This window comes from Mobula hypostoma, chromosome 17 (assembly GCF_963921235.1).
Source record: "Mobula hypostoma chromosome 17, sMobHyp1.1, whole genome shotgun sequence".
NCBI lineage: Eukaryota > Metazoa > Chordata > Chondrichthyes > Myliobatiformes > Myliobatidae > Mobula > Mobula hypostoma.
Genome location: NC_086113.1, coordinates 41,395,721 through 41,418,247, shown reverse-complemented (window position 1 = coordinate 41,418,247; position 22,527 = coordinate 41,395,721). Strand labels below are relative to the sequence as shown.

The 22,527-nt window shown below is 42.7% G+C and overlaps 1 long non-coding RNA gene across 1 annotated transcript in view; it reads right to left on the bottom strand.

The window, feature by feature from the left end:
• LOC134357969 (uncharacterized) overlaps positions 1–22,527 on the bottom strand; it is a 33,618-nt gene that overhangs the window by 6,002 nt on the left and 5,089 nt on the right. The window contains exon 2 of the long non-coding RNA XR_010020765.1: positions 1,548–1,593. This is a non-coding gene — a long non-coding RNA (uncharacterized LOC134357969). The remainder of the gene's footprint in view (positions 1–1,547; positions 1,594–22,527) is intronic.

Below are 22,527 nucleotides of genomic sequence, written 5' to 3'. Positions count from 1 at the left end.
GACTACAGCTCTGCTTTTAATACCATCATTCCAAATAAACTGATTCCTAAGCTCCGGAACCTGGGCCTTAGCACTCAGATCTGCAGTTGGATCTTCAGTAGACAGGACCCAGGCTGTAAAATAGGGGACAAGCTCTCCCCTACAATCACTCTGAGCACCGGTGCCCCACAAAGCTGTGTACTCAGCCCCCTACTGTACTCACTGTACACCCATGATTGTGTAGCCAAGTTTCCATCAAACTCAATATATAAGTTTGCTGATGACACAACAATTGTAGGCCGTATCTCGGGTAATGATGAGTTTGAGTACAGAGAGGAAATTAAGAACCTGGTGGCACGGTGCAAAGACAATAACCTATCCCTCAACGTCAGCAGACAAAGGAATTGGTTGTTGACTTCAGAAGGAGTAGCGGACCGCACGGCCCAATTTACATCGGTGGTGCGCAAGTGGAACAGGTCAAAAGCTTTAAGTTCCTCAGGGTCAATATCACAAATGACCTGACTTGATCCAACCAAGCAGAGTTCACTGCTAAGAAGGCCCACCAGCACCTTTACTTCCTGAGAAAACTAAAGAAATTTGGCCTGTCCCCTAAAACCCTCACTAATTTTTGTAGATGCACTGCAGAAAGCATTCTTCTAGGGTGCATCACAACCTGGTATGGAAGTTGTCCTGTCCAAGACTGAAAGAAGCTGCAGAAGATCATGAACACGGCACAGCACATCACACAAACCAATTTTCCGTCTTTGGACTCACTTTACACCGCACGCTGTCGGAGCAGTGCTGCCAGGATAATCAAGGACACGACCCACCTAGCCAACACAGTTTTCATCCCTCTTCCCTCCAGGAGAAGGCTCAGGAGCTTAAAGACTCATATGGCCAGATTTGGGAACAGCTTCTTTCCAACTGTAATAAGACTGCTGAACGGATCCTGACCCGGATCTGGGCCATCCCCTCCAAATATCTGGAACTGCTTCTCGGTTTTTTTGCACTACCTTACTTTCCATTTCTCTGTTTTCTATTTATGATTTATAATTTAAATTTTTAATATTTACTAACTTTTACTATTCTTAATATTTAATATTTGTAATCCAGGGAGTGGGAAGCGCAGTATCAAATATCGCAGTGATGATTATACGTTCTAGTATCAATTGTTTGGTGACAATAAAGTACAAAGTAAGTAAAGTATATGATATATATGTACAGTATCTGAAATACATCTTAAGGAAATGTCTGTTTGATGATGAAATTCAATAAAAAATAAATTACAAAAAAAAAGACCCCTGCCTTCAGATCACCTAATTACTATCAACCCATTGCTATCCTTACATTACTTAATACTTACGTTTCTCTGCAAGTTTTTCCAATGGTCACTTACATGTAAAACAAAGAATTTTGCAAATATAGTGCCTGAAGTTTTAAAGAAGTTCTCCAACTAAGTAATTCCATAATGTAGCCTATGCAATCAGGAGGTATCAGTCAAGTCCAGTTTACAACTAGAGGTATACTTGATTTCAAAGTTAAAGTAAATTTATTATTAAAGTACTTACATATCACCATATACAACTCTGAGATTTATTTTCTTGTGGCCACTCACTGTAAATACAAGAAACACAATATAATCAATGAAAGAGCACCCCAAACAGGATGGGCAAACAATTAATGTGCAAAAGACAACAAACTGTGCAAATAGAAAGAAGAAAGAAATAATAATAACATAAATAAGCAATAAATATCAAGAACTTGAGATGAAGATCCCTTAACAGTGAGTCCATAGGTTGTGGAAACAACTCATAATGGGGAGTGAAGCTGAGTGAAATTATCCCTTCTGGTTCAAGAGCCTGATGGTTGAGGGGTAATGACTGTTCCTGAACCTGGTGGTGTTGGTCCTGAGGCCCCTGTACCTTCTTCCTGGTGGGATCAGCGAGAAAAGAGCATGGCCTTTTCCCGCATGGTAGGGGTCCTTGATGATGGATAATGCTTTTCTGTAACAGCACTCCATGTAGATGTGCTCAGATGCGGGGAGGGCTTTATCCGTGATGGGCTGTCCATATCTGCAGTGTATTCAATATTATATGTATTATATGTGAGAATACCTGAATGGCATACGTCATTATGCCACCACGTTATATGTGAGCGCCTCACTAAAGAAAACTCAGTAGACATGTTTTCCCATTCCAGTGTTTTTCTTTCGATTAGTTTCCGAAGTTACAAAATATAATAGTATTCACAACTTTGTGTAGGCTTTCGCATTCAAAGGCATTGGTGTTTCCATACCAGACAGTGATGAAACCAGTCAATATACTCTCCACCATACATCCGTAGAAGTTTGTCTAAGTTTTAGATGACATGCCAAAACTTCGCAAACTTCTGCTTTTGTCATGGCATTTATATGCCGGACGCAGGACAGATCCTCTGAAATGGTAACACCAAGGAATTTTGCTTACAGGATACAAAGAGACAAACTTCTTCTATTACAAATGCATAAAAATGTGCTGAGTTTTTCAAACTACAATACCTGGAACTATTAGAAAACTATTCAATCAACACAGAGTTTGCCAGTCACAAATGGAAACAAAAGCTCTAAAAAATCCATTTATTGTTCCAGCCATGTAGATGTGAGTTTATAGTTATTCAGATTATATACTATATATAAACTTGGACTATCTACCCATATTATGTCTATCATTGCATGAGATCACCTGAAATCACGCTTCAATTCTTAATTGGGGAGATGTCATAAAAATTTCTATAAAAGTCACTACATATAATCATAGTAGAAGATAAATTGTAGAATTTGGAAAGAAGTGATGAGAATGTTGGGAGACTAAATGGGACGAGAACTAAATGTTGGGAGGAGGAAGAAGAAGATGGCCGTGCGACACAGCTCTCAGCGGCCACTCCGGTGAATGATATCTGTTACCTGTCAAGTAGGGTGCCGTGCACAATCCTGATTTGATGGAGAGAGATGTGAGAGCACAGAGGAACATCTGGTGAAACTTCTGAAATGCCTGTTTCGCTGCCGCTGCTACTGTGTGATCCAGAATCTGCGAAGGGAAAGGCCCCGAGTCCTCGGCTTTGCTTGTTGCTTGGCGGCCGGGGCAGGTCAAAGCGCTCGGCAGAGATGGTGCTCAGTGCTCGGTGTCAGAGGGCTGGTCAGAGGCTCTAAGTTTTCGGACGGACTCAGAGTTGGTGCTTCCAATGCATCAGCAAGTTCGTGGTGCTTCCGTCTGCGTGAGATGATGGGGCTATTGGGACTTGAAACATTTTTTTACCATGCTCATGGTCTGCTCTTCATCAAATTATGATATTGCTTTGCACTGTTGTAACTACATGTTATAATTTTGTGGTTTTGTCAGTTTTTCTGTGGTTTTGTCTGTGTTTCTGTGATATCTTACTGGAGGAACATTGTATCATTTTTTAATGCATGCATTTCTAAATGACAATAAACGAGGACTGAGTGTCCTCATAATCTAATCTAATCTAATCTAAATGAAAGGATAATATAAATTTCATTATGTAAAAATGATTTTGAATAATGCAGGAAAAAAGGATTAAGGATAGGATTATGTAAATTGGTGGTTGTTCTAAACAACCTTTACTTAATTTTTATAAAGATGCGAAGTCTCTACTTACCTTTCCAAATAAAAGTATGTCAATTTGCAAACAATGGGTATGAAACTTGAAAGAGATCTCAACAGTGCTGGAACCTAAACTTAAGAATTCATTGGATAAAACTGAAATAATGAAGCAATTAAATTATGCTAAATCCAAAATGCCACATAGCATCCCTCATCACTCAGTTTTCCAAGTATTTCTGCCTTTCCACAGTCACAAGACTCCACTGCAATTCTTTTAATCAGAATTTTATTTTTACATGCTGTCTATATTGGTACAATTCAGAATTACAGAGGACGGTCAAAGACAGACTACAGAGACCCACACATAATCGAGAATTACGTTCCAGTCTGTACTCAGGAAAACAGCAATGAGAGATACTATTGTGTTAGTGAGATGCCAAAATAGGTCTAATCTGTTCTTTCAGCTGGATGCAAAGTCAGAATCCAATTTATTATCACTGACTTATATGACATGAAATTTGTAACTCTGGCAGCAATATAGTGCAAATTTACAAAATTAATAACAGTTAAAAATAAATAAATAATGCAGTAAAAGAAGTAATGTAGTTATGTTTGTCGGCTCATGGACCATTCAGAAATCTGATGGAAGAGAGAGAAAATTTGTACATAAAATGTTGAGTGTGAGTCTTCAGCTTCCTGGTGCCTTCTCCCCAGTGGCCATAGTGAAAAGAGCGCCATGAGAACAGATTTTATGGTGTCAGAAATTGTCTTTTCTTTATCCAGTAAGTATAGATCAGCATCAAATTAAATAGAAGATTAGATTTTTTTTTCTCGGTTTATTATTTTCTCAGTTTATAATTATAATATTACTATTATTACAGAAACATTATTGACCTTCCAGTCAAGATGGCACCTGCATACAATATTCCTTTGGTCCACATCTTCCGGACAGATCATGAAACCATATATTGCACTTCTTTTATGTCTTTTACATTTGTTTTTCATTTTGACTGTGATTCTGGAACTGTTGGAGCTTGTGATTTGTAGTTTGGAGATTGTTTAGGTACTTCAACGCTCTGTAGTCTCCAAGAGAATTCCGAGAGGCAGAAGCAGCGTGGGGGAATCTCATGGAGAGAAGGCTGTGTGCCAATGTTTGACTCAATTTTAGCAATTAAATCTTCCACTGTTCGCTGATTAAAGTGATGAGAGATATTGAAGTGATGGCTGCCTGCCTTCTTATCACTGGTGAGATCAGTCAGCATGGAGAGGAGAGACTGCCTTTTTAGCGCTGGAGAGGGAGAATGTTGCCCAGATTTTCTGCACTTTGGATGTGGACTTTTTTCAGTCTTATGGTTTTTTTGTATTCTGTGTCTCTCGCTCAATCTTTCTCATTTTTTTTGTGTGCGGGAGAGGAGGATTTGGGGGTCAATATGTCTGTTCCATTTTTGTTCATTTTTTTTGTGCAGGGAGGAAAGATGTGAGGGTTGATGATTGTGTTACCTTTCTTTTCTTTCTTGGTTCCATTGCTATCTGGAGAAGAAGAATTTCAGAGTTGTATACTTTGATAATAAATGAACCTTTGAAACATGGTCTTTGGCCCACAAAGCTACGCTAACCATCCTACTTGCTTTAATGCCATATCTCTCACCTTACTCATTGAAGTATCCGTCCAGATGTCTTTTCCAGTTCTGACCACTATCATATCCTCTGGCAGCACATTCCAGATACCAATTACAATTTGTGTGAAAAATTTACATCTTGGATCTCTTTAACCCTCTTCCCGCTCACCTTAAACCAACAACCTCTCATTCTAGACACCCCTACCTTGGGGAAAATCTATAGCTATCTATCATATCTATGCCTCTCATAATTTATAAACCTCTATTATGTTACCTCTCAGCTTCCTCGGCTCCAAACTAAACAGACCTGGCCTATCCAATCCCTCCGTATAACTCAAAGCCTACATTATATTCAACATCCTTGTGATTCATTTTTGCACTCTCACTAGTTCAATCACAACCTTTCTGTGGTGTGGTGATCAGTATTGACATTTCGTACAACTGTAATACTATGTCCTGACTCCTATACTCAATACCACTACCTATTTACCTTCTTCTCAATACTGTGTTACGACCTTTAGGAAACAACGTACTTGTATCCCTGGGCCTTCTTGTTCAAAAGCAGTACTCATAGCCTTGCCATCCACTGTAGTATATGTTCTGCCCTGCTTTAACTTCACAAAATTCATCTCTTCATATTTGTCTCAGCTAAGTTTCATCTGCCAATCCTTTATCCACATTTCTGGTTAAATAGACTACCTTTGGAAACATCCAAAGTCCTTGACTGGATTTGCCACATGATATTTTTAAGTAAGTTCCATCCTCCTTCGATCTATTTTCATGCTCAATCTGGAACTTTCCTTCTGTCAGTTCAAGGGCTCTCCAGGTCGCTCTCTCACCTTCTGATTTGCTCATCTCCAATTATGTCTTGCATTGTACCTGCAGATGGCCCACTCTTCTTCCCTAAGATTTTGGAAATATATCTGTAAATCTGAAGTCTTTAAGAATTTATAACGTTTGTAAAATGTAATGTGACAAAATGGAACTTGTGTGATACCAGAGTGTTTTGTGGGTTTGTTGAAGTGTTTAGATTGCAAGCAGGGTGTGTGTTATATAAGACCATAAGACATAGGAGCAGAATCAGGCCATTGAGTCTGCTCTGCCATTCAATCATGGCTCACCCTTTTTTCTCCCCTCCTCAACCCCGGTTTCTGGCCTTCTCTCCGTAACCATTGTCCAATCAAGAACCTATCAATCTCTGCTTTAAATACACCCAATGACCTGGCCTCCACAGCTGCATGTGGCAATAATTTCCATAAGTTCACCACCCTCTGGCTAAAGAAATTTCTCCGCATCTCTATTTTGAAAGGGTGCCTCTCTATTCTGAGGCTGTGCCCTCTTGTCCTAGACTCTTCCATCCTTTCCACATCTGCTCTGTCTAGGCTTTTCAACATTCAAAAGGTTTCAATGAGACCCCCCTCAAACTTCTGAATTCCAGTGAGTACAGACCTAGAGCAATCAAACATTCCTCGTATAATAACCCTTTCATTCCTGGAATCACCCTTGTGAACCTCCTCTGGATTCTCTCCAATGCCAGCACATCTTTGTTCACAATACTCTAGAGAAAGCCCCACTAGTGCCTTATAAAGCCTCAGCATCATATCCTTGCTCTTGTACTCTAGACATCTTGAAATGAATGCTAACATGGCATTTGCCTTCCTCACCACCGACACAACCTGCAAGTTAACCTTTAGTTAGTCCTGGCGAAGGGTCTCGGCCTGAAACGTCGACTGCACCTCTTCCCACAGATGCTGCCTGGCCTGCTGTGTTCACCAGCAACTTTGATGTGTGTTGCTTGAGTTAACCTTTAGGGTATTCTGCACAAAGACTCCCAAGTCCCTTTGCACCTCAGATTTTTGGATTTTCTCCCTGTTTAGAAAATAGTTTGCACATTCATTTCTACAACCAAAGTGCGTGACCATACATTTTCCAACATTGTATTTCATTTGCCGCTTTCTTGCCCATTCTCTTCATCTGTCCAAGTCCTTCTGCAGCCTTCCTTTTTCCACAACACTACCTGCTCCTCCACCAATCTTCATATAACCTGCAAACTTGGCAACAAAGCCATCTATTCCATCATCTAAATCATTTACATACAGCATAAAAAGAAATGGCTCCAACACCGACCTCTGCGGAACAGCACTCTCACCAGCAGCCGACCAGAAAAGGATCTTTTTATTCCCACTTGTTTCCTCCTACTAATCAGCCAATGCTAGAACCATGTAAGTAACTTTCCTGTAATACCATGGGCTCTTAACTTGGTAAGCAGCCTCATGTGTGGCATCTTGTCAAAAGGCTTCTGAAAGTCCAAATATACAGTACAACATCCACTGCATCCTGTTTATCTATCCTACTTGTAATCTCCTCAAAGAATTTCAACGGGTTTGTCAGGCAGGATTTTCCTTGAAGGAAACCATGCTGACTTTGTACTATCTTGTCCTATGTTACCAAGTACTCCATCACCTCATCCTTAACAATTGACTGTAAATCTTCCCAATGACTAAGGTTAGGCTAACTGATTTTACTAGTCTATAATTTCTTTTCCGCTGTCTTTCTCCTTTCTTAAAGAGCGGAGTGACATTTGCAATTTTCCAGTCCTCGGGCACCTTGCCAGAGTCCGAAGATTTTTGAAAGATCATTTCTATTGCCACCACAATCTCTAACACTACCTCTTTCAGAACCCTAGGGTACATTTCATCTGGTCTGGGTGACATATGTACCTTTAGGTTTTTCAGCTTTTTGGGCACCTTCTCTCTTGTAATAGTAGCTGCACCCACTTTTCTTCCTTTACACACTACAACATCAGGTATACTGCTAGTGTCTTCCACAGTGAAGACTGATACAAAATACTCATTTAGTTCACCAGCCATCTCCTTGTCCCTCGTTATTATTTCTCCCGCCTTATTTTGTAGCAGTCCTACATCCACTCTCTTCTCTTTTATTTTTGACGTGCTTGAAAAAACTTTTACTATCCACTTTGATATTATTTGCTAGCTTGTTTTCATATTTCATCTTTTCCCTTCGAATGATTTTTTTAGTTGCTCTCTGTAGGTTTTTAAAAACTTCCCAATCCTTTATAGCAGGATATATGTTTATGGCAGGGAATGTTTTGACAACAGAGAAAATACAAGACACAGCCATTATGGCGGGGGGGGGGGGGCGGTGAAAAAGTCTCAAAAGACAATTGGACTTGGACTGATAAAAGACAAATACAATGGCTGCATACAAGGAAGGAATGCAATTATCGGATGGAACAACCTCAAAGACATGAAGTTGATGAATTACTGGGCTCTGTAAATGTATAAAAATGCTTTGTTTTGGGCTGTAAGATCGAAGCTACCTACAACGATTTAATGTACGGATGTAGGCATTCCCTTGCAAGTAATAACTGTGCTCATAATTTGATCCATTCTGAATTTGTTGTAGTTTGTTACTGTATATTAGAAGACCGAGCCAAATGACTGGCTTTTATCGACAACTATTGTTCCCATTTGTACTTCATAGCTGATCTAAAGACTTGTTAATGGTGTTAAATATTCCTGTGGTATGAATTCCCAAAGAACCCAGGGACTGCCTCACCATTCTTTTGGTGCCTGGATGTTTCTCCCAACAAAGGGATGATAAATAGTAGGACATTCAATCATAGATAAGGAATCATGAAGAGGCTGGTGAGAGCAGCAGGGAGGGTGGGATGGAGACAAAACTTGAGGGTCCCTTCAAATCTTTTTATGATTAGTTTAAGGGATAGTATTTTGGGGGCCTATAAGCAGCTCACTCTTTTCCGTAGATCATGAATGATATGTAGCATAGAGAGAGAATAAAGGAAAGAGACAAAATGTTTGTATGCAAGGGGAATTTTGCATGCCATACAAGCAATGTGCCGGTCGTCTTCATCACAGTCCTTGGGATTCCATGGCATTTGGGTCCAACATGGATTAAGAATACCATCTACCATGTTGACTCAAGTGACAAGTGAGAGTTCCTCTATCTTGAATAACTTCAAGTAGTCAGAGAAACTAATATATTCTCAGTGGGAGACTTCAATGTCTATTCCTATGAGTGGTTCGCTATTTCTGTCACTGAGTGAGTTGGCCAAGTCCTGAAGGATATATTTGCAACACTGATTGCAAAGCCAACCCTAATGGTGGTCAGGAAGTTACCAAACACTCCAACAAACTTTGGGGTGCTGAATGGTCAGTGAGGGAGGAGGTGTAGGGGCAGGTATGGACTTGTTCTGCTAAGTACCAGGAGGGAGGTCAGTGGGGAGGAATGAATGGACAAGGGATTCATAGAGGAAGCGATCCCTAGGGAAAACAGAAGGTGGGAAGACAGAAAGACGTGCTTGGTGGTGGGATCCTGTTGGAATTGGCAGAGGTTGTTGGGAATTATGTGCTGGACATGGAAGCTAGTTGGGTGGTAAGTGAGGACAAGAGGAACCCTATCCCTAGTAGGGTGGCGAGAGAATGGGGTGAGGGCAGACGTGCGTGAAATGGAAGATTTGCAGGTGAGGGCAGTGTTGATGGTGGCAGTAGGAAAGCCGCTTTCTTTGAAGAAGGAGGACACCTCATTAGTTCTGGAATGAAAAGTCTCATCCTGAGAGCAGATGTGGCTGAGACGGAGGAACTGAGAGAAGGGGGATGGCATTTCTACAAGTGACGGGGTGGGAAGAGGTATAGATCATTTAGCTGTAGGAATCAGTGGGTTTATAAGAGATATCGGTAAATAAACTATCTCCAGAGATAGAGATAGAGATAGGGATAGAGAGATCAAGGAAGGGGAGGGAAGTGTCAGAAATGGACCAGGTAAATTTGAGGGCAGGATGGAAGTTGGAGGCAAAGTTAATCAAAGTTATTCTTCAAAGAAAGGGGCTTCCTTCCTCCCCCATCAATGCTGTCTTCACCCATATCTCTTCCATTTCGTGTATATCTGCCCTCACCCGAGCCTCCTGCCACCCTTCCAGTTATAGGGTTCCTCTTGTCCTCATCTACCTTCCAACCAGCCTCCACGTCCAGCACATAATTCAACATAACTTCCGCCATCTTCAACGGGATCGCACTACCGTGCATATCTTTCCCCTCACCGCCACCCCCCCCTCACTTTCCACTTTCTACAGGGATTGATCCCTTCGTGACTCCCTTGTCTAATCGTCCCTCCCCGCTGATCTTCCTCTTGGTACAGTACTTATCCTTGTAAGCATAACAAGTGCCATACCTACCCCTACACATCTTTCCTCACTATAATTCAGGGCCCAAACAGTTCTTCCAGGTGAGGCTACACTTCAGCTGTGGGTCTGTTGGGGTCATCAACTGTATCCAGTGCTCTCCGTGTGGTCCCCTGTATGTCAGTGAGACCCAATGTAGGCTGAGAGACTACTTTGCCGAGTACCTGCCAGAAAAAGTCCACCAGAGAAAGCGGGATCTCCCAGTGGCCACTCATTTCAATTCCAACATGCCAGTCTATTGCTTCCTCTATTGCCATGATGTGGCCACACGCAGATTGGAGGAGCAACACCTTATATTCAGTCTGGGTAGCCTCCAACCCGATGGCATGAACATCAATTTCTCAAACTTCCCATAATTGCCACCACCACCTTCACCATTCCCCCATTCCCGTTTGCCTTTCATCTTATCTCCTTACCTGCCCATCACCTCCCTCTGGTGCTCCTCTTCTTTCCACTTCTTCCATGGTTTTCTACCCTCTCCTATCAGATTCCCCCTTCTCCATCCCTTTATCTCTTCCATCAATCACTTCCCAGCTCTTTATTTTACCCCACCCCACCTATCAGTTTCACCTATCGTCTACACACCTTGTGTTTCTTCCCCCATCATCCCCACCCACACCACCTATGTGTTCTGACTTCACATCCTTTTTTTCCAGTCCTGATGAAGCGTCTCAGCCCAAAACATCAACTGTTTACTCTTATTCTTTTCCATAGATGCTGCCTGGCCTGCTGAGTTCCTCCAGCATTTTGTGTGTGTTCCCTAAAAACATTTAAAAGTTTTCAAAGACCTTCAAAGAGCCATGAACTTCAACCAAACCACTTTGCCGATGGACAAGATTGCTATGACAGTACCCTCATTCTTTCAGTTAGCATGCCAGAACAAAAGGTGCCTACGAATCAACTTGATATATTATAATATTTCTTAAGAGAGAACTTCATCCTAGTTCCCAAGGGATATACCACCTGAGCTGGATAAATCTACACAAAATGAAGAATCATCTTCATTAAGAAAGCCATCTGTAAGGAGCATGTACATGGCATAATGGATCAGAAGTGCCTGTTCCATGCTGTATCTGTAAATAAAGAATTAGGTTAGATTAGATTACAAGGACACTCAGTCCTCATTTATTGTCATTTAGAAATGCATGCATTAAGAAATGATACAATGTTCCTTCAGAGCGATATCACAAAAAAAACAGGACAAACCAAAGACTAACACTGATAAGACCATATAATTAAAACATAGTTACAGCAGTGCAAAGCAATACCATATTTGATAAAGAGCAGACCATGGGCACGGTAAAAAAAAGTCTCAAAGTTCCGATCGACTCCTGATAGTCGCCGATAGCAGGTGGCAGAAGGGCGAAACTCTTCCTGCCATGAACCTCCAGGCGCCGACAATAGCCGATGTGTTAGAAGCACCCGACCACAGCGGACTCTGAGTCCGTCCGAAAGCTTTGAGCCTCCGACCAGCCCTCCGACACCGAGCACCACCTCTGCTGAGCGCTTTGACCCCACTCCGGCCGCCGAGCAACAAGCAAAGCCGAGGACCTGGGGCCTTCTCCTCTGGAGATTCTGGATCACACAGTAGCAGCAGCAGTGAAAAAGGCATTTCAGAAGTTTCTCCAGATGTTCCTCCATTCTCTCACATCTGCCTCCATCAAATCAGGATTGTGCACGGCACCCAACTTGACAGATTACAGATATCATTCACCGGAGTGGCCACTGCGTGCTGCATCGCGCCGCTGTTCTTCTCCTCCTCCTTATGGTTAACATAAGGTTAACAACTACCAATTTTAGAAACAAGTTTACGGTCTAAGGCCATAATCCAGATGTGGATTAATCCCAATGTTACTGTATTAATTGTCCCTCTACATTTATCATGTATTTATAATGTTTTTCCTTGCCAACTATTATAATTTTTTTTATTAGTTTTCAGTTATATCATCTGACTCTTTTCTAGTTTCCTTTGAAATAGTAATCTGGACATATTAGGTCTGCCTTTCATTATCTCTCCACACGCCATTCCTCTTGTAATCTCCTTAAAATATGTAATTTTCAGTTATATTTCCAACCAGAGCAATGAATCTTTTCATGTCCTTCCCACATCCTCCTCCAAGACATGCAGCTGGAACGCATATGATATGCACCATTCCAATTCCTAACTATAAAGAAGCACTTTTCTCACTTATCATTCTAATTATAACATCCCCAGATTATACTTTGGAAAAATAAAGAAAAATTTCTGATTTAAATTCTTTATTGGGGAGAACTCTTCTTTCTGGGAGAAGAGGCTCACTGTGGTAATAGGGGATTTGTTAGTTAGGGAACGAACAAGAGGTGCTGTGGGCGAGAAAGAAATTCCCCGGTGGTATGATGTTTCCCAGGTGGCAGGGTCCGGAACGTCTCCGATCGAGTCAACAGCCAGAGGTCATGGTCCAATGACATAGGTAGGACAAGTGACGAAGTTCTGCATAGGGAGGCCAGGGTGTTAGTTAAGTTAACGAGCAGGACCTCCAGGGTGGTGATCTCAGAATTGCTCCCCATGTCACATGTTAATGAGGCCAGAACAATGAAGATTATACAGTTCAATATGTGACACAGGAATTGGTGTAGCAGGAAGGGTGTAAGATCTTTGGATCATTGGGCTCTCTTCCAGGGAAGGGAAGGGATCTGTACAAAAGGGACAGTTTGCACTTGAACTCGAGGGGGACTAATAGCCTAGTGGGAAAGTTTGTTGATGCTGCATAGTTGGGGTTTAAACTAGAGTTGCAGGGGGATGGGAACCAGAGTGTCAGAACAGTTAGTGCAGATGTTGTGGAGACAGTTTGATAAGACCTCAGACAAACTCAGGAATCGAAAGGTTGAGCATGTTGCAACTAGTGTCCTGAGCTGCGTATATTTCTATGCAAGAAGTATCGTAGGAAAGGCAGATGAGCTCAGGGCATGGATAAACACCTGGAATTATGACGGTGTAGCCATTACTGAGACTTGGTTGCAGAAGGGGCAGGACTGGCAGCTCGGTATTCCAGGGTTCCATTGTCTTAGACGTGACAGAGCAGGAGGAATTAACGGAGGAGGGGTGGCATTACTGGTCAGGGAAAATGTTACAGCAGTGCTCTGTCAAGACAGACTGGAGGACTCACCTGGTGAGGTATTGTGGTGGAACTGAGAAATAAGAAAGGTATGACCACATTAATGGGGCTATATTACACACCACCCAACAGTCTGAGGGATTTACAGGAACAAATAGTAAAGAGATCACAGACTGTTGCAAGAAACATTAGATTGGATTAGATTATGAGGACACTCAGTCCTCGTTTATTGTCATTTAGAAATGCATGCATTAAAAAATGATACAACGTTCCTCCAGAATAATATCACAGGAAACACAAGACAAACCAAGACTAAAACTGACAAAACCACATAATTATAACATATAGTTACAACAGTGCAAAGTAATACAGTAATTTGATAAAGAGCAGACCATGGGCACAGTAAAAAAAAGTCTCAAAGTCCCAATAGCCTCATCATCTCATGCAGGCGGTAGAAGGGAGAACCTCTCCCTGCCATGAACCTCCAAGTGCCACAAACTTGCCAATGCAGCACCATTGGAAGCACCCGACCGCAGCGGACTCTGAGTCCGTCTGAAAACTTCGAGCCTCCGACCAGCCCCTCCGAGCACCATCCTCTGCCGAGTGCTTCGACCTCGCCCCAGCCGCTGAGCAACAAGCAAAGCCGAGGACTCAGGGCCTTCCCCTCTGGAGATTCTGGACCACACAGTAGCAGCAGCAGCAAAGCAGGCATTTCAGAAGTTTCACTAGATGTTCCTCTGTGCTCTCACATCCGTCTCCATCAAATCAGGATTGTGCACGGCACTCTACTTGACAAATAACAGACATCACCACCGGAGTGGCCGCTGCGAGCTGTGTTGCGCCGCCATCTTCTCCTCCCTTCTTAGCTTGTTATCATAGGTGTGTCATGGTCTGGTCCGTGACGTCTGCATTTCAGTTCACGGTCCGGTCCAATGTTCCTTATTCCAGGTTTTCCAGTTTTCCCTTGTTCTGTTTGGTGCTCTAATTGAGGCACCTGATTCATGTTTCGGCTGGCTTCATAAATAACTTCAGGATTCAGCCTCTGGTTGATCAGATCAGTTATAGATTATGATTGTATTGCTTATGGTTCTGCTGCTACAGCAGTGCTTGGAAAACTAGACACTGTGCAGTCCAAAGCACTTAGACTGTTGTGGAGCTTTTAGAACAACATCAGTCCCGGCATTATGTGTGGAGATGGGAGAAGTGCTTCTGCATTTAAGACAAATTCAGTTGGGCCTGCAGTATTGGGTAAAACTAAATGGGTAAAACAGCTGTCCACCAAAGTGTCTTTTGCAGGGGAAGTCAGAGCGCTAAAGTAAAATTAAAAGATACCCGTTTTTAGATTTGGTTAATAACTGGGCTGTGACATTGAAACTGACTGAGGAAGACATAGTTGACCAAATTTGCTTGCCACCCGTCCCATTTTGGCTCTTGCCAGGACCAAAAGTAGACCTATTCCTCCTCTTTCAGCTTCAAGGAAGCAGTGCAATTTCATCAGTGTTTATCACAAATGAATATTTAAATAATAAATGGGGATCTTATCTGAAGATTTTTACTGATAGCTCAGTGGACCCAGAGAGCAGTAGGGCAGGATTTGGGATGTACGTGTCTCAACTTGGAGTTAAGATCGGTCACCGGGTTTCAGATGGTGTTTCTGTCTTTACAACAGAATTATTAGCAATCCGCTGGGCCTTATGGTGGATAGAAGACACTCGACCAAGTAGAGTTATCATCTGTTCAGATTCTGCTGCTGCCTTAGGGGCTATAAAAGGGAATAAATCAAAAGCTCATCCTGACATAGTTATTGAGATTCTCTTAGTATTGTTTAGAGTAGGGAAGATGGGTTGGGCAGTCAGATTATCATGGATACCTGGGCATGCTGGGGTGGAGGGAAATGAAATTGTGGATGGCATTGCAAAGTCTTCCTTACAGAGCAGGCAAGTAGAAATTAGAGTTCCCCTAGGCAGAGCAGAATTGAGAAGTAGGATTAAAAAAGGTATAGAGAAGAAGTGGCAGGAGAATTGGAAAAATGAATTAAAGGGCAGGCATTATTTTTCTAGTCACCCACTAGTTAAAAAGGTCTCAGACTGTTACCTTTTAAATCATAGGGATATAGTGAAATTAACAAGACTTAGGTTGGGGCATTGTGGGCTAAACTTATTTAAAGATAATAGGAAAACATCCTACTGGATATGTGATCGTGGTAGTCCAGAGACAGTCCAGCATGTTTTGCTGAGCTGTAATTGATATAAAATTGAAAGAAGCATGTTGTTGAAGAGGCTGTCTGGCTTAAAAGTATTTTTGTTTTCTATTAAATCTTTGTTTGGCCATCAAGAGAAACAACATCTGATTGAAGAGTTCATTATCCAGTTTATACTTGAGACTATGTTACACTCGAGAATTTGAGTTCCTTCAAGTTCTATAATTAATTATACATCCTGCAGAGGGCAGTAATACACCTAAATGCGTCTAAACTGCCGAAAATAAAAGAAGACGAAGAAGAAGCCTCTGGTTGCTGGACTGTTCCCTTCCCTTCCCCTTCCTTCTGTAGCCTTTCGCCTGAAGCCTCGCCTGCATCCTCGCCTATTCTTGCCGTCAAGTTCTATCACCAGAGCAAGACTGGAGCCTGTGTCTAGATAAGGAACTGTCTTTCGTTGTTTGGAACTGTCTCTGTGTCCATACCTTCGCTAGGTAGGTCCGGCCGTTTGCCGCTACCTTGTGTTGGGATCCATCTCTGTGTCCATGACTTCGCTAGGTAGGTCCGGCCATTTGCCGCTACCTTGTGTTGAGAACCATCTCGCCGTGTTCAGCATTCTATGAGAGTCCCGGCCCTACGTCCTGTTCCCAAGGAGGGGTCCCGGCTCTGTATTCTGCTTTCCTGTCTCCCAAGATTACCAAGGCTCTGTGTTCTGCATTCCTGTCTCCCAAGACCAAGTCAAGGCTTTGGGTTCTCGTCCTGTCCATGTGCCTCGTCCTGTGCAGGAGTTCCACATCCAGTCCTGTAGCCACGTCATGCCTTGCCTAGTTCTGGAGTCTGAGCCCGAGTCAAGACCGAGGTTCTGGGCCCTTGCCTAGTCTCTGGCTCAGAGTCCATACCCAAGCCTCGAAGAACACAAGCCATGTACAGTCCTGTAATCACATCATGTCCTCGTCTAGTTCCAGGGTCTGAGCCTGAGTCAAGACCCGGGTTCTGGGTCTTTGTCCAGTCTCTGACTCGGAGTTCAAGCCCAGGCTCCTAGTTCCAGTTCCTTGTCTGGGTTCCATGTTTCTTGTCCATGTCCTAGCCCAGGCCCTGCATCCTAGTCTCGTCCGGGGCCTGTGTCATGTCCAACGTCATTCCTTCCCCTCTTCCCTTGCTTTCTTATCACACCTAGTCCTGTTCGTAGTACTTCAGTGTCTGTGTCTTGCATTTGGGTTCAGCCCGTTATGATAAGGTGATGTTAACTTTCCCATACTGTAAAAGGACTAGATGTGACAGAGTTTGTCAAATGTGTTCAGGAAAGTTTCCTTCATCAGTAAGTAGAAGTCCCAATGACAGAGCATGTGATACTGGATCTGCTATTAGCAAATGAGATAGACTGGGTGTCAGAAGTTTGTGTTGGGAAACACTTTGCATCTAGTGATCATAATGTCATTAGTTTCAAAGTAAATATGCAAAAATAGAGGTCTGGTCCACAGGTTGAGATTCTAAATTGGAGAAAGACCAGTTTTGATAGTATTGGAAATTATCTGGTAAGTGTAGATTGGGACAGGCTGTTTTCTGGCAATGGTGTACTTGGTAAGTTCGAAGCCTTCAAAAATGAAACTTTCAGAGTACAAGTATTGTGTGTATGTGCCTATCAGAATAAAAAGTAAAGATAACAAGTGTAGGGAACCTTGGTTTTCAAGAAATATACAGGCCCTGGTTAAGAGAAAAACAGGAGGTGCAAAGCAGGTATAGGCAAGTAGGAATAAATGAGGAGCGTATGAAGTATACAAAATGCAAGAGAACACTTAAGAAAGAAAATAGGGAGGCTAAAAGAAGGCATGAAGTTGCAGATACAGTGAAGATGGATCCTAAGGAATTTTACAGATAAGTTAAGAGCAAAGGATTGTAAGGGACAGAATTGGTCCTCTGGAAGATCAGAATGGTAATCCATATGTGGAGTCAATAGAGATGGGGGAGATCTTAAATGAATTTTTTGTATCTGTGTTTATTGAGAAGACGGATACAGAGTCTATAGAAGTTAGGCAAAGTGGCATTGACTTCATGAACCCTTACAGATTACAGAGGAGGAGGTGTTTGCTGTCTCGAGGCAAATTAGAGTGGATAATTCCCAGGGCCTGACAAGGTGTTCCCTCAAACCCTGTGGGAGGCAAATGCAGAAATTGCTGGGGCCCTAGCAGAGATATTTAAATTAGCCTTAGCGACTGGAGAGATACAGGGAGATTGGAGGATAGCCAATGTTGTTCCACTGTTTAAAAAAGGCTCCAAGCATAAACCCAGAAATTACAGGCCGGTGAGTCCAACATTAGTAGTGGAAAAGTTATTGGAAAGTATCCTAAGGGACAAGATATACAAGTATTTGGATAGCTATGGACTGATTAAGGATAGTCAACATGGTTTCATGTGTGGTAGGTCATGTCTAACCAATCTTATAGCATTTTTCGAGTAAGTTACCAGCAAAGTGGTTGAAGGCATGGCACTGAATGTTGCCTACATGGACTTCAGTAAGGCATTCAATAAGGTCTCGCATGGAGGCTGGTCAAGAAGGTTCAGGGCTCAGCATTCAGGATGAGGTGGTAAATTGGATTAGACATTAGCTTTGTGGGAGAAGCTAGAGAATGGTAGTAGAGGGTTGCTTTTCTGACTGGAGGCCTGTGACTAGTGGAGTACCATAGGGATCGATCCTTTGTTGTTTGTCATCTGTATCAGTGATATGGATGATAAAGTGGTTAACTGGAGCAGCAAATTTGCAGATGACACCAAGATTGGGGGTGTTGTGGATAGCGACGAAGGCTATCATGGCTTGCAGAGGGTTCTGCATCACCTGGAAAAATGACAGATGGAATTTAATGCAGACAAGTGCAAAATTTTGCACTTTGGTAGGACCAACCAGGGTAGGTTGTACATAGTGAACAGTAGGGCACTGAGGAGTGCAGTAGAGCAAAGGGATCTGGGAATACAGGTCCATAATTCTTTGAAAGTGGTGTCAAAGATAGATAGGTTTGTAAGGAAAGCTTTTGCGACACTGGCCTTTATAAATCAAAGTATTGAGTACAGGAGGTGGGATGTAATGTTGAAGTTGCATAAGCCATTGGTTGAGGCCTAATTTAGACTTTTGTGGAAGTTTTGGTCCCCTTCCTACAGAAAAGATGTAAGTAAAATTGAAAGAATACAGAGAAAATTTACAAGGATATTGCTGGGTCTGGAGGACCTGTGTTATAAGGAAAGATTGAATAGGTTAGGACTGTATTCTTTAGAATGTAGAAGGTCGAGAGAAGATTTGATAGAGGTATACAAAATTATGAGAGGTATACATAGATAGGGTAAATAGAAGCAGGCTTTTTCCACTGAGGTTGGGTGAGACTACAACCAGAGGTCATGTGTTAAGGGTGAAAGGTGATAAGTTTAGGGGGAACGTGAGGGGAAACTTCTTCACTCAGAGGGTCGTGAGAATGTGGAATGAGCTGCCAGCACATGTGGTGCATGCAATCTTGATTTCAATATTTAGGAGAAGTTTGGATAGGTACATGGATAGTAAGGATCTGAAGAGCTATGGGTCTGGTGTAGGCAGTTTAAATGGTTTTGGCATGGACTAGATAGGCTAAAGGGCCTGTATCTGAGCTGTACTTCTCTGTGACTCTTAACATTTTTTAAATATGACTAAAAATTGCAGGTGTTAGTCCATGGATTAAACTTTTAAGTTTAAAGGTACTAAAAAAAATCAAATATTACAGACATGCACTGACCAGTAACAGTCGCAATTATATTTTTGAGAGGTGGGTGTGAAAGAGGGAAACAGCAGAGAGGGGAGCAATTAAAAGGTTGCAGCTCAAATGATGCACAACTCAAAAAGAAAACAGCACACAGTGAGAATTATGTTTGAAGCTATTTGTACATTCAAATTTATTTATTTATTTATCACATATACATCAAAACATACAGTGAAATCAGTGGTTTACATTGACAACCATCACATTCTGAGGAAGTGCTGGGTGCAGTCTGCACATTCAGGCGCCAATGTAGCATGCCCATAATGTGCAGCGGAACAACGCACAACCAACATGCAACAAGTAACGATAAAAAAAAGTAAACCCCTTTCCCACTCCCACCCGCACACACAGACGAGCTTCCAAACCCAGGACGGGTTGTCTCCAGCTTACACCCAGTCTGGAGGATTCCTCTGGGTATCAACATCTCAGAACCAAGCAAGTGTGTCTACACCAAGCAAGTTTATTTAATTCTATAAATGTTCTCACACTACAAACATTATGCTCACATGTTCATATGGGTTGGATTACCTGGTTACTTGGATCAATGAAACGAGTGCATTGGATGAGGAGACACCTTCAAATTTCAGTCTCCAAATAATTGATCAAACTACTTAATTCCTGAGCTACTTTCGAGATTTCTATCTTACTCATCATTTTGGATTGCAGCCCATATTATCTATCCCTGATAGGCCAATGTCTGTCCAATTCAGTGATTGACTGGTGGGCCACAGGTAGCTATTACAGGTATGTCATGTCTCTGACAGTCAACCTTGCATTTTTTTGTACAACTGCTTATTTTTAAGGCTTAAATCTTTCAGTTTCTGCACAACTGGTAATTTTGTCAGTCCTTTCTTTCTCAGAAAGGTAAAGCAAACACTGTTTCATCCCACAGGCCAAGGCATCTCCAACCAGCCTATCCTACATTACATCAACTTCATTATATCAATTCACCACCATCCGGCTAAAGGAATTTCTCCGCATCTCTGTTTTAAATGGACTCCTCTCCATCTTGAGCTTGTGCCCTCTTGTCCTAGACTGCCCCACCATGGGAAACATCCTTTCCATATCTACGCTATCTCGGCATTTCTAGACATCAGTGAGATCCTCAATCATCCTTCTAAATTACAGCAAGTACAGGCCCAGAGCCATCAAATGTACCTCATATGATAACCCTTTCATTCTCAGAATCAACCCTGTGAACTTCCTCTGAACCAACTCCAATATCAGCACATTTCTGCTTAGATAAGGAGCACAACAGAGTTCACAATACTCAAGGTGAGGCCTTGCCAGTGCTTTATAAAACCTCAGTATCACATCCCTTCTCTTATATTCTAGACCTCTTGAAATGAATACTAATATTGCATTTGCTTTGCTTACCACTGACTCTTCCTGCAGGTTAACCTTCAGGGTGTTCTGCACAAGGACTCCCAAATCCCTCTGTATCCCAGATTTTTAGTTTTTCTCCCCATTTAGAAAATAGTCTGTACATTTATTTTTTCTACCAAAGTGCATGACCATGCATTTTCCCACACAGTATTTCATTTGCCACTTTTTTGCCCATTCTCCTTATCTGTCTAAGTCCTTCTGCAGCCTTCTTGTTTCCTCAACACTACCTGTACCTCCACAAACAACAGGAATTCTGCAGATGCTGGAAATTCAAGCAACACACATAAAAGTTGCTGGTGAACGCAGCAGGCCAGGCAGCATCTCTAGGAAGAGGTGCAGTCGACGTTTCAGGCTGAGACCCTTCGTCAGGACTAACTGAAGGAAGAGTGAGTAAGGGATTTGAAAGTTGGAAGGGGAGGGGGAGATCCAAAATGATAGGAGAAGACAGGAGGGGGAGGGATGGAGCCAAGAGCTGGACAGGTGATAGGCAAGGGATACGAGAGGATCATGGGACAGGAGGTCCGGGAAGAAAGACAAGGAGGTGGGGGGGGGAACCCAGAGGATGGGCAAGGGGTATATTCAGAGGGACAGAGGGAGAAAAAGGAGAGTGAGAGAAAGAATGTGTGTATAAAAATAAGTAACAGATGGGGTACGAGGGGGAGGTGGGGCATTAGCGGAAGTTAGAGAAGTCGATGTTCATGCCATCGGGTTGGAGGCTACCCAGACGGAATATAAGGTGTTGTTCCTCCAACCTGAGTGTGGCTTCATCTTTACAGTAGAGGAGGCCGTGGATAGACATGTCAGAATGGGAATGGGATGTGGAATTAAAATGTGTGGCCACTGGAAGATCCTGCTTTCTCTGGCGGACAGAGCGTTAGATGTTCAGCAAAGCAGTCTCCCAGTCTGCGTCGGGTCTCACCAATATACAAAAGGCCACATCGGGAGCACCGGACGCAGTATATCACCCCAGCCGACTCACAGGTGAAGTGTTGCCTCACCTGGAAGGACTGTTTGGGGCCCTGAATGGTGGTAAGGGAGGAAGTGTAAGGGCATGTGTAGCACTTGTTCCGCTTACACGGATAAGTGCTAGGAGGGAGATCAGTGGGGAGGGATGGAGGGGACGAATGGACAAGGGAGTTGCGTAGGGAGCGATCCCTGCGGAATGCAGAGGGGGGGGAGGGAAAGATGTGCTTAGTGGTGGGATCCCGTTGGAGGTGGCGGAAGTTACGGAGAATAATATGTTGGACCTGGAGGCTGGTGGGGTGGTAGGTGAGGACCAGGGGAACCTTATTCCTAGTGGGGTGGCGGGAGGATGGAGTGAGAGCAGATGTACGTGAAATGGGGGAGATGCCTTTAAGAGCAGAGTTGATAGTGGAGGAAGGGAAGCCCCTTTCTTTAAAAAAGGAAGACATCTCCCTCATCCTAGAATGAAAAGCCTCATCCACCGTTCTTTGTATCATCTGCAAACTTTGCAACAAAGCCATCTATTCCACCATCTAAATCACTGATATACAGCATAAAGAAAAGCGGTCCCAACACCAACCCCTGAGAAATGTCACTCATCACTCACAGCCAACCAGAAAATGATCCTTTTATTCCCATTGCTGCCTCCTACCAATCAGCCAATGCTCTAAACCATGCTAGTAATTTTC